Consider the following 10,592-nt stretch of genomic DNA (forward strand, 5'->3'; position numbering starts at 1 on the left):
TATTGATTCCAGCCTTTCATTTGAAGCACATGTAGATAATATTACCAGGATAGCATTCTTTCACCTCAGAAATATTGCCAGGATAAAAAATTTATTGTCGCTAAACGATGCAGAAAAACTAGTTCATGCTTTTATCACCTCTAGGTTGGACTATTGTAATGCCTTACTGTCTGGTTGTTCAGCTAGATGCATAAATAAGCTTCAGCTAGTCCAGAATGCAGCAGCGAGAGTCCTCACTAGAACCAGAAGATATGAGCACATCACCCCTATCTTATCTTCACTCCATTGGCTCCCTGTGAAATTTCGCATTGATTTTAAAATACTACTCTTGACATATAAAGCATTAAATGGTCTCGCGCCACAGTACCTGAGCGAACTGCTAGTGTCTTACGATCCGCCACGCCTACTTCGATCAAAGGATGCAGGCTGCTTGTCAGTACCGCGTATTATGAAAAATACAGCTGGGGGCAGAGCTTTTTCTTACAAAGCCCCAAAGTTATGGAATAGTCTTCCAAATAGTGTTCGGGACTCAGACACAGTCTCAGTGTTTAAGTCCAGGCTAAAAACCTATTTATTTAGCCAAGCATTTTTATAAATAGATTAGCCTTAGGTAAAGGAGCAGATCTGAGGGGACTCATGGACGTAGAGTATTATGGTGAACTGGTATGTTTGGATGCTGTCTTCCTCACTCTCATTGATCACTCAGGTTTGCTGACGGTGAGGTGATAGTTTGCTTTACATGTCAGGAAGCCCTCATGTTTGTGTTTCCTTCTGGCTCTCCCTTTTAGTTATGCTGTCATAGTTAGTTCTGCCGGAGTCTCTGCTTGCACTCTACAGTTAATATACATTCACATTATACATTGTGTGACTGTGACCATACCTAACTGCCATCTCTCTTCTTCTTCTCTTTCCCCCCCTCTTTCTCTTTCCTCTCTTCTACTGTCTCCCCCTTTCACTCTTTCTCTCTCTCTCTGTCGAGCTACACATGTCGTTCCTGAGCTGCCAGTGATCCAGACTCCCTCTGCCCTCCGGACCTGTGTGACCCATCCTGGTGCCCCGCTTCTGGTTGAAGATCTCGTCACATGGATGCCCCGTGTGTCTCTCTGGGATGCGACTGGTGTCTGGGAATGATTCTCTCTACCTAGAAAATGGTTCTGGCCTTGACTGGTGTTGGCAACTGTTTCTCTGGGGACTTGACAGTTCGATAGTTCAGGACTGGAACTTCTTACAAGTCTACCTGAGTCTTCAATAACTACCTGGACTCCATATTAACATCAATTAACATCAGCTATTATAGCTGAACTGCCTCCCACCCTACACACTGTATAAATGCAGATTATTTACTGCTTTCTGTTTCACCCAGATGAGGATGGGTTCCCTGTTGAGTCTGGTTCCTCTCAAGGTTTCTTCCTATTACCATCTCAGGGAGTTTTTCCTTGCCACTGTCGCCCTCGGCTTGCTCACCAGGGACAAACTGACCATTTTGATTCATACAAATTCACATTTCATACAAACTTAAATAATTCTTTTGTCTGTGTAAAGCTGCTTTGCGGCAATGGAAAATTGCTAAAAGCGCTATACAAATAAAATTGAATTGAATTGAATTGAATAAGATACTCCTAAGTTTGGCGATATTTCTAAGATGGAAAAAGGCTGTTTTTGTGATATTGGAAATATGATTTTTAAAGGACAAGTTACTGTCTAATATTACACCCAGGTCTTTTACTGTTGAGCTGGTAGTAACAGTACATCCTTCTAAATGCAGGCTGAATTGTGAAAGCTGTTGTGTGCTGGTTTTTGGGCCGATGAGTAATATCTCTGTCTTATCTGAATTTAGTAAAAGGAAGTTATTGGTCATCCAATCTTTTATGTCCTGAACACACTCGGTTAATCTAGATAATTTAGGTATTTCGTCTGGTTTTGTTGAGATATATAATTGGGTATCATCAGCATAACAATTGAAAATAACTCCCATGCCTTCTAATGATGTTTCCCAGGGGAAGCATGTATATTGAGAACAGCAGAGGTCCTAAAACTGACCCTTGTGGGACCCCATATTTCACTGGCATTACACCAGACAGTTCTCCATTTAGGTCTACAAAATGGTATCGATCAGACAGGTATGATCTAAACCATTTTAATGCCTGTCCCTGAATACCTATGTGATTTTGTAAGCGATCTATGAGAATATTATGATCTATGGTGTCGAATGCAGCACTAAGATCAAGTAAGACTAGTATTGAGATGCAGCCTTGGTCCGAAGCTAAAAACAAGTCGTTTGCAATCTTAACTAGTGCAGTTTCTGTACTATGATGGGGCCTGAAACCTGACTGAAATTCTTCAAGGATGTTGTTTTACTGCAAGAATGTGCATATTTGAGCAGATACTGCCTTTTCCAATATTTTTGATATGAACGGAAGGTTTGAAATTGGTCTGTAATTTGCTATTTAATTTGCGTCCAAATTAGATTTTTTAAGAAGAGGCTTAATAACTGCCAACTTGAAAGGTTTAGGGACGTGACCTAAATATAATGAAGAATTAATAATGTTTAAAAGTGGCTCTCCAACCGTATGCATCACTTCTTTTAAAAATCTGGTTGGGATTGGATCTAACAGGCACGTTGCTGAATTAGCTGAGGTGATAAGTTTATAAAGCTCTTCCTGTCCTACACTTGTAAAGCACTGAAAATCTAAATGTGAAACTTAAGGCTAAACTAAATCATGAGATACTATTATCGGTTGAACCTCCGTTATTTTCTTCCTGATACTATTAGTTTTTTCATTAAAGAAGTCTATAAAGTCTTCACTACTAAACTGTGATATAATGCTCTCTGCAGGCATCTTAGTGTGGCAGGATGAGTAAAATTCTTCCTACCTGTCTCTGGTTGGCTGTGTTCCTAATTGACTGTCCTATTGGGGGTTGGTCCAATACTATTTAAGCTGGGGGTAAGGCGGCCTGGGCTGACAGGTCCCGTCCCATAGCTTTCATTGTATGTCGTCACACCCAGAACAGAACCGGGAAGTCGGAGGTGATTGTGTTGCAGTTCAGCAAGCCTGATTTAAGTCAGCGGGTACGGGCATTCACCTGTTGTGGAAGTGATTGTTCCTCCCAACAAACTGGCAGTCTTCCTGTAGAACTGATTGAGCTTTCAGCTTCCCGGAACCTGGCTTAAATGCCCTTCTGGTGAGACTTGGTGCCACATTGCACGATTGGGGTGGCGCGACGTGTGCTAGCTTCCTGAGGTGCTGCAACGCAAAGAGCATTATCGGCGGGCGCTGCTGTTTTGTTTTAGGCTGTTTTTTCTGTTTTATGTTCTGTTTGTTTGTTACAATTTGTTTGCTAATGTTGTTAGCCGTGTCGCTTGGTAGTAGCGGCGGTTACAATTTCTTATTTATTTTTTTGTTCAAGTTTGTGTTATTTACATTGTTCCAAGTATTTGGTTTTTGTGTTCTTCTTTTGGGTGTGTTTCTCTTGTCTTGTGTGCTTCCAGGCTACGAATTGAAGCTTAATTGTTACTTTCTGTGCCGGAATTTACAGCCTTTGGGTTGTAAGTCACTGTGTGTGTGTGTGCGCGCATTTTTCTCTTTTTGTTTTTGTGAATGAATGTGAGTGAGTATCGGGTTGTTATATGCTGGATGTGTGTGTAGAGAACGCATTTCGAATAAGACCGTGGGGAAACCTTATTGGCCTTTGGCCAAGGAGATTTTCTTGTAGGTCTTTGTATGTGAATTTATTTATTTTATTTTTTGTTTAGATTAATGTATTGTAATCCTGGGCCAGCTGTGAGGGTGGGCAACCTTTGTTCATTATTTGTGTGACTGTATTTGTCTAGTACTTTCATCAGATTCTTTTTGTACAGGAGCCGGGTGCTTATGGCAGCGGTGGAATTCTAGTGTTTCCTATTTGAGTGGTTGGAATACGAGCACGTGTGTATGTGTGGTGAGTCACTTGTGTGATTGCAAGTTTCTGTGCTGTGTAGGCCGATTGCGCCCTTAGGCCCCGCCGCCCGGCCTCGGTTCCTGAACTTGAGGCTCTGGATATTCAGGTTACTCATGAGTGCATTTTATGTAAACCACTGGTCCCAGTCATTTTATGTTATTGATTTTCTTTTTGTTTATTTGTTATAATTAAGTTGTTTAAAATAATATGTGTAATAAAATCTAATACTATTGGATACCCTAGTCTCCTGCTTTATCTCGTGAACGGACCTGTGTGCCTTTAGACGAGATTTACTTAATTAGGGTCCCTGGCCTTTATCCAGGGTGGCGTAATCAGAATTCTAATAAACCTTTTCTTGCCTCTGCGCTCCGCCACATTCGGTTTTGTTAAGCGAGCCACTGTACTAAATAAGAACTTGGGATTGTTTTGTTTTTTTGCTATCAGTTGGCTAAGATGCTCGGTCCTAGCAGTTTTTAGAGCCTGTCTATAGCTGCACATACTGTCTTTATACGCAATTCAAAAAACTTCTAATTTAGTTTTTCTCCATTTTCGCTCGAGGTTACGGGTTGCTCTCTTTAGGGCGCGAGTATGACTATTGTACCAAGGAGCAGGTGTTTTATCTCTAACTTTTTCTTAATCTGATGGGAGCAACAGTGTCTAATGTTCTGGTAAAAATAGTACCCATGCTGCTAGTCATTTCATCCAGATCGTCTGCATTTAGGGGTCTAATAAGAATTTGGGACAGATCCGGTAGATTACTTGTGAATCTGTCTTTAGTAGTCGGATTCATATTTCTAACAAATCGATAACGTGGGGAGACACAGCTAATCTGTTCTACGGGTAGAGTATATATCAGGAGGTGATGATCTGTGATATCACTTTGAGGTAAAATCTCTATATTAGAGACATCTATACCATGGGATATAATTAAATCTAGCGTATGATTACAGCGGTGAGTTGCTCCATTTATATTTTGTTTTACCCCAAAGGAATTTAGTAAGTCCATAAATGCGAGGGCTAAAGTGTCGTTAGCATCATCTACATGAATGTTAAAGTCTCCTACTATCAACACTTTGTCAGAGTTAACAATTAGGTCTGATTGCAGATGTCCAAATTCTTTAAGAAAATCGACATATGGCCCTGGGGGTCTGTACACGGTGGCCAGAGTAAAATATAGCGCGGGATTATTATGTATTTCATTAAGTGCAACATTAATGACGAGCACTTCAAATGAGTTAAACCTGGGCCTTGTTTTCTGAGTAACAGTGAGTACATCACCACCGCAACCAGTTAGACGGGGCTCGTGCTTATGGAAATATCCTGACGGAGTAGACTCATTCAGACTCATTTATCAGATGAAACAATCTGTCAGTTTATAGTTAAATTCTTGGTGATAAAGTGTTATGTAATGGAAAAAACCCATTTTAATGATGTATTAATTCTGATCTTTGTAGTAAGTGTGCCACGTAGACTATAGAAGCTTTAAACCTGTCTAACAAAACATAGAAAGACAAGGCAGAAAGCGGAAAAGAAAGAAACTGATTGTAGTTGTCCCTGAATAAATGATAACATGAGGACATCTGGTCTGGGTCAGATAAAGAGTCGTGAGTTTGAATGTAGGAACTTCATGTACAGTATGGGGCATTGTTTATGTTAGCAGAGATGTTTGTGTATAAAATGGGACAGCTGAGAGAACGAGATCACCTTTCTCCATGCTGCACCTGTGTGCTGTATGAGACTCTGGTCCTTCTGCAGAAGTTCAAATAAAACCTTTATGACTATGTTTTCAGAATTTCCACCACAACTTGGCGTTGTCGGCAGCATTCCGTGCTTGAGGAGGGCATTGGAGAATCCCAGGGAGGTGTAAGCGCTGACGCTTTGAAGGATTTTTCACTTCATCTCAGCACCAGAATCAGTTAAAAGAACTAAAATCGTGTGGTAAGGAAATTAAGTTGTCATTAACTGAGTAAGAAGTGCACTTTCTCACAGTGACTGAGATAGATTTAGACTTAGATCTATCACATGGGTAAGGGACCCGTCAAGTACCCAAAAGTGCAAGGTGCACAAAAAAAGAGGGTGGGTATTAAATTCGCCAGTTTACTAAAACCTGGCCCCGCAGCGGACGCGCTCAGTGTAAGAACCTCCGGAGGTAAATCAAGTCAGGGTGCAAGGTGCACAGGTAACAGTCAAGGGGACTGAGTTCAGTGTGAGGTAGTGGCACGCGTAAATTGACAAGTAAAAATCATGGGTAACAGTAAAACAAACAAACAAAAAGATCTTGTGGAGGTTCTGTGGTAAAGATAACATTGAGAAATGTGGAATTCCAGGGGGAAAATCTTTTTCACAAAACTCAGGCAACTGGCCAAGACAAGTACATGATGTAAAATCCTGTCTGGAATAATCAACATAATCAGGAGTGTGTGACGTGGGTCACATTGTTGAATGCAAACCGACGCCTTTCCTGTGAGAATGGACATGATGAACACATCTCCTTGAGGTTGAGGAAGCGCACAGAGAGGAAGAGAACACGATGGGAGGATGGCAGAAAGGAAGAAGAAGCAGGGGGAGGGGACTGGACCGAGGTGATGCGGCCTGAAGGGGAGGGCGAGTCAACACTTCTTGCTCTGATCGCAATAAAGAAAAGCTTGCTATGTTTTTCAATGATTCTTGTGTGATTAATAAAGCATTTTTTAAATCTTAGAAACATCCACTACAGGCACATGTGTTAAGTATGATCTTGAAGTATATCAGCAAAATTCCAACAATTGAATTGCAGCTCCATGATAAACAAAATTCATTTTGGTAGATTCTGTGCAGGTCATTCAGTCATTAAAGTGTGTAAATTTGACAATCTAGTGAAACAGAGCGGAAGATTCCTGAACTCTGTGGGCACTTCAGGACATGCAGCTGAAGAAAGCTCCACAAAGCCAAGTGTGTGGCTTTTTCCAGGTGCACATGATAAAATTTTACTTTTTGCTCTCTTATTGTTGCCCAGTAAATCTATTGGGCCGAGATTTCCCATGTAAATTAGGTATAAAACTCTTGAGACTAAACCAGTATTGAGCCTGAGGATCTCACTCTTGTTAAATGTGATCCGTTGCCCCTTTTGTATGTGTATGAACGGAAGCTCTGCACTTCAGCTGTGAGTTCAGTAAATGCTACGATGATAGACAGTAAATACATTACACTGTATGTCACATATCTCTTTATTTTAAGATAAGCTCAGATGTGAAGTTAATGTGGATATAAGCAGTGTGCACATGAGAGAATGTAACACAAGTGTCATTACAGTGGGGACACCTCTAATGTGTTATTGGTTCAAAGTAATAAGGATGAGTAAAGAAAAAATAAATAAAAATTGGGCCTTTGAGCGACATGTGGTATGAATGAGAGTGGTTGAGAATGAACCTCTTATCTGACATTACATCACAGAGAAACAAATGCTGATGCAATGCTGGTAAATTATGTGGTAAAGTATAGAAGAACTGGATATATTACACTACCTACAGTCACAAGACCTGGACAGGCAGAGAATGAGGTTATCAGCATGCAAAGCCTTTTTATTTTATTTTTTAAAGACAATTTACGTTTATCATTTCTCACTAAAATGTATGGGCTAAGGGCAAGCACGATGTAGGGTTAATTAAGGGAATAGAACTGGCGGTGATCACCCCAAAGTAAAATTTAGGTCCTACAAACTTCATACAGCTTCCCCTCGTACCCGAGTCTTTAGCTGAAATGATTCCAGTGTTTAATTCTTTATGGAAAGCTGTTGTCATGTTAAACACCAGCAACTCCTTATTGTCCAACAGAACAAGGTCATAAAGCAAAACCATATCAAAGCTACAATTCACACATACAAGTCAAGTCTTTAGAGCAAATTGTTTTGGGACAAGATAAAATTTTGGATCCAAGTACAGTAGTAGTCCAAAATATTTTAATACAAATAAGAAAAAAATGATGCCAAAGTAAAAATGTAAAACCTAAAAGTGTTTTTACTGCAGAAAAGTTATTTTGATCTATGCAATCCTCGAGGCCCCAGTGAGCTACACACTCATGGGAAGGGCCTACTGGTCAACAGTGCACTTAGTTTAACTCCGCAAGCAAAATAATCTTTTACTGAATTAAATTTGGAAAACTGAATCATAAACTACTTTAATATTGGGCATTTCAAATTCTAAAAGGCCTTTTACAGAAATAGATGATGATAAGAATGTTCAGTCTGGCTACAGAAGCATAAAAAAAGAAAAAGAATGAGATCTGTAGCTTACTTCCTGTAGCAGCAGGATCACCCGTGAGTTTACATGCAGGACCAGAAACTGAGAGAATGGTGTAGAATAAAGATATACAGTATAGTGGGGTACAGTAATATTACATTTCTAGTTCATGCAGTTTCAGTATCTTTAATACAGAGAAGGATCACACTTTTTTACAGCAGAGTGGTTAAAGTACAATGCTGAAAAGATGTATAGTTCTAACCCTGTAACACTCCTTTCCACAGAAGGAGAACACCACTGCTGCCTTGCCTACTGTTAAACAACTTTGTTTACATTTAGGCATTTGGCAGACGCTCTTATCCAGAGCGACTTACTTTTTTTTCATCTCATTACACATCTGAGCAGTTGAGGGTTAAGGGCCGCGCTCAAGGGCCCAACAGTGGCAACTTGGTGGTTGTGGGGTTTGAACCTGGGATCTTCCCAACCGTAGTCCAATGCCTTAACCACTGAGCTACCCCTTGTTCCCCTAGGATTGATCCATAGTAAGCGCCACTACAGAATCCGGATATAAAATGAACATGGATGGACCAACATTTTGTGATACAGAAATAGGTGCTAACAGAAGTTGCCGTGGTGATAGCACATGAAATTTTAAAAATGTAAATGCAATCCTCCCCTTAACAAAGTAGCACAGCCACTTCTGAAGAGAAAATACTCTGGAGAAAAGCGGGATGTGTTTTCACAGAAGGGGTAAAACCATGCCATGTCACAAGCCATGTTTACCTAAATAGCTATTTCCTTTCTATGCCAAGTAGACACACGAGTAAGGACCTGTGTCCCTGTGTCAAAAGGGGAAATAAGCGATAGTACTGTATGTGCATTTGTCTTACTAATAACATATTGTATAAAGAAATTAAGATGAAGCAAGAGCAAGTAAAAAGGAAAAGGACATTGTGAAGGTGAAATGTTGTGTTATTGTGCAAAACTCTGGTTTTATTCTACAGGCCCGCTGAAAGTGCTCCTAACACCACAAACAGAAGTTAAAGTAGTGAAAACAGAGATGTGGGTACACATGCCAGCCCCCCCAAACATGCTCCAGAACCTAAGAGAAAACAACACAGAGGTCAACAAGGGTGAGGAGTGATGTGCTAGTAACCTCTCCTGTAAACCCCGACAGACCCTCACCTGCACGCAAAGTCCATGGGTCAGAAGAACCAACAGGAACAACGCAGAACCACAACTCTCCACTCAAATTCATCACAACGATAAGTACACTACATTTGAGGAAATTAAATGAGGAAATTGTAAGGTGTCAAAGTATCTTTAGCACAGAGTAACAGATGGTGACATGTAAAAGTAATAGCAAATTAAAAGTAGGTGTTGTAACTACTGACAGAACAGAAGACTGTTTTAGAGGACAGAGAATATCAGTGACTGAGTTTATTCACACTACAGACATTGAATTAGCTGGATTGGACCCTTGGTTAAAAAGGAGAAATCAACACCAACAACACCCCAAAGCAATCTGGGTAATTTTTGTATTATACTAGATTGTGTCTAGATTTTATGCCTAATATTTACAATTTTATTAATAAAAAAGTTCATGAAGTCCTCACTATTGCATGATGTTGTTGTGGAGATTTCTGCAGTGGTCTTATTTCTGGTTAATTTGGCTACAGCATTAAATAAGAATCTAGGATTATTTTTGTTATTTTCTATAAGAGTGGAGAGATATGTTGATCTAGCTACACTAAGAGCTTTTCTATAGTTCAGGATGCTCTCCTTCCATGCTATTTGAAATACTAGTAATTTAGTTTGACGCCATTTACGTTCTAATTTCCGAGCGGTCTGTTTTAAAGTGCGCGTGTGATCGTTATACCAGAGAGCAAGTTTCTTATCTCTAATAATTTTTCTTTTGACTGGAGCTACATTATCTAGGGTATAGCGAAATGTCGATTCTAAATATTCAGTCGCCTGATCGAGTTCTGTGGGGTCAGACGGTGATCTAATCGAAGTTGGGAACTCTGGGAGATTACTGATAAAACTCTGTTTGGTAGTTGATGTGAATGTACGTTTCATACGGTAGCGCGGCGCTGTGTGTACATTATTACTGTGACACACTTGAATTGAGACAAGATAGTGATCTGAGATAACTTCAGATAGTGGAATTGTGAATAAATTTCTTATACTTAATCCAAATAATATTATTAAATCTAAAGTGTGACCTGCTTTATGAGTGGGTCCTACTACACACTGATTTACTCCTACCGAGTCCAGTATGGACATAAATGCTGTTCTGTTTTCAAAATGAATATTAAAATCTCCAGCAATTAACACTTTGTCTACAGAAACGACCAGGTTTGAGAGGAAATCTGCAAATTCACGAAGAAGATCTGCATTCATGTGTGTTAGTTGGCAGGCAGTTCAGCTTTAATA

General features: G+C 40.0%; 1 long non-coding RNA gene across 1 annotated transcript; it reads left to right on the plus strand.

Annotated features, from left to right (window-relative positions):
- The first annotated feature begins 5,854 nt into the window (after positions 1–5,854).
- On the plus strand, positions 5,855–9,679 carry LOC128534234 (uncharacterized). Its single transcript, XR_008361459.1, has 3 exons — positions 5,855–5,877; positions 9,161–9,218; positions 9,334–9,679. It is a non-coding gene; the product is annotated as an uncharacterized LOC128534234 (long non-coding RNA).
- Positions 9,680–10,592: the final 913 nt, after the last annotated feature.

The sequence above is a fragment of the Clarias gariepinus genome, chromosome 12, assembly GCF_024256425.1.
Source record: "Clarias gariepinus isolate MV-2021 ecotype Netherlands chromosome 12, CGAR_prim_01v2, whole genome shotgun sequence".
Classification (NCBI taxonomy): Eukaryota; Metazoa; Chordata; class Actinopteri; order Siluriformes; family Clariidae; genus Clarias; species Clarias gariepinus.